Source organism: Hippopotamus amphibius, chromosome 12 (genome assembly GCF_030028045.1).
Source record: "Hippopotamus amphibius kiboko isolate mHipAmp2 chromosome 12, mHipAmp2.hap2, whole genome shotgun sequence".
Taxonomy (NCBI): Eukaryota; Metazoa; Chordata; class Mammalia; order Artiodactyla; family Hippopotamidae; genus Hippopotamus; species Hippopotamus amphibius.
In genome coordinates this window covers 99,129,383-99,132,256 of record NC_080197.1, presented here as the reverse complement: position 1 = coordinate 99,132,256, position 2,874 = coordinate 99,129,383, and positions in this window count along the sequence as shown.

Below are 2,874 nucleotides of genomic sequence, written 5' to 3'. Positions count from 1 at the left end.
CAGTAGTTGTGGCGCACAGGCTCAGTTGCTCTGTGGCATGTGGGATCTTCCTGGATCAGGGCTCAAACCTGTGTCCCCTGCATTAGGTGGATTCTTAACCACTGCACCACCAGGGAAGTCTTCTATTTCTGAACAATAAAACTTTGTGGTTATCTCTGATACAAATATACCTCCCAATTGGTGCTTGTCTTTTGACCTATGTAAGGTGTATCTTTGATGTAAAGAAATCCTTAATTTTACTGTAATCAGACTTAATAGTCTTCCTTTATGATTGTTTTTGTTTAAAGAGACTTTCCTATCCTAAAGATATAACTATGTTCTCAATGTTTTATTTGGACAGTTTTAGGTATTTGTTCCTCTGGAACTCATTCTTGTGTGTGGGATGGGGTAAGGATCTGATTGTATTATATTCCGTAAGAAAAAACAGTTGTCTTATCATTACTGAATCGTTTCCCCCACTAACCTCATTATGATACCACTGTCATATCAAGTTTCCACATTTGTCTCAGCTCTCCACTCTGTTCTTTACATCTATTTGTCTATCTTTGCTTTGTGTATATTATTACCATTTTATAGTAAATCTTAATGCTTGAGGAAGTAAGTTTCCCTCACCTCATTCATCAAAAATTCTTTTGGCTCTGCATGCCCCTTTGCTCTTCCAATTAAATTTAAAAACCAGGTTCTCAACTTGAATAAAATGCTGTTGGGATTTTGACTGGATTGGAATCACAATGAATTCATAAATTATTTTGGGGTAGGTTCATATATCTTTTCCTGATATTGAAAATCCCTATTCATGAATATTGTATGTTTTTACATGTACTTAGAGCTTCCTTAATGTCTTACAATAAAATTTTATAGTTTTCTGGGACTTCCCTGGTGGTGCAGTGTTTAAGAATCCACCTGCCAATGCAGGGGACACGGGTTCGATCTCTGGTCCAGGAAGATCCCACATAGCACGGAGCAACTAAGCCTATGCGCCACAACTACTGAGCCTGCGCTCTGGAGCCCATGAGCCACAACTACTGAGCCCACATGCCATAACTACTAAAGCCTGCATGCCTAGAGCCCGTGCTCCGCAACAAGAGAAGCCACCGCAATGAGAAGCCTGCACACTGCAACGAAGAGCAGCCCCTGCTCACCGCAACTAGAGAAAGCCTATGTGCAGCAACGAAGACCCAACGCAGCCAATAAATAAAGTTTTTAAAAATAAAGTAAAATTTTATAATTTTCTATGTTAAGGTATTACACATTTTTTGTTAGATTTATTCCTAGGTACCTTATATTTTTCTTGTTGCTATTGCAAATGGTAACATTTAAAAAATTACAGTCCCTATATGATGTCTGAGATTTCCTCAGAATAATTCAGGTTGGACTTTAGAACCATGTTAATGTTTTATGGATTCAAAAAATAAAATTATATCAAAAAGGATGCAGGAGCAGGGGAGGATGCCAAATTAAATACTAACAGGAATAAAATGAACCAAACTATACTTCAAATGAATAATAAAAACACACTGAATGGGAAGAAAGAAACCTAATGTTTGTAAGCTCTATATATATTTTCAGCTTAAAGACAAAAGAAACCACAAGTAAATAATGAACTTGTGAACATAGATGAAATAATGAAGTTAAAAATCACCATTTGCAACCATCATAGTAAGAACTGATTTAAAAAAGAATTACCAATAATTTCAAAATTAGTGGGTAAAAGTTTGATGAGGAATGGGGCATTTATATAATGTCAAAATATCCTGACAAATTACTTCTTAATTACAAAGGAAAAAATATTAACTTTATAGTGCAGAAACATAGCAGACAATACTTTAACCAAGAGTTCAAACTTATCTTACATCTGTGCCTACTGATGTGATGCACTGAGAGGGACACTATATCACTTCTGTGGCATTTATGCCAAAATGCATAACCTGGATCTGATCATGAGAACGGATCATACAATCCAAATTGGGGGACACTTTGCAAAATAACTGGGTATACGCTTCAAAAATGTCAGAATAGTAAAAGATTTTAAGTTAAAAAACTATTATAAATTAGAGTATAGGGACATGAAAATTAAATCAAAGTGTGATCCTGTATTATATCTGTTGAAATGGAATGGATAATTCTATTATCTAGTTAACTAGCTAGAGAATACTACTGGTAATATTCTGAAATCAGAGAGAACAAATGAAAACAATTAAAGTGAATAAAAACTTATGCAAATAAAAAGGCAAAGTAGGGGGTTCCCTGGTGGTTAGGATTCCGTGGCCTGGGTTCAATCCCTGGTTGGGTAACTGAGATCCCAGAAGCCACAGCGTGGCAAAAAAAAAAAAAAAAAGGCAAGGTAATAATTAACTCCAAGAGAAACAAAAAGTATTCACATCCTAATAATGCAAACACTATTAATGTAACTGAAATGCGATAAAAATTATATTAGAAACATGGAGATAAAGGAAATGGTCAGGAAAGTGGTATAAAAAGCTAATTCTCATTTACCCTAACAGGAAGTTAATCAAGAATGTCTAAAATTAGTAAATCAAGAAATAACAGTATGAAGTATATTATTCAGAAATACAGCAGTAAATACCATAAGAAATAGCTAAAAGTTGAAAGCATTCACCTCTGAGGAGCAGCAAGAAGGTGGGGAACTATTGTGTTTTCATTTTTTAACTTTTGGGTGTTAACTGAATTTTTAACTATGTATGCGTGTACTATTTTGATTTAAAAGTTAAAAACCATTTCTTTTTAAATAAGGAAGAAATATATCCAAAAACAGCTGGCAAACAGGAGAAAATAAAATTAAATATTTATTAAAAGTACCAAAGTACAGATCCATTTCAAGTTAAGGATAAACAGACCCACATTTGTCAATAG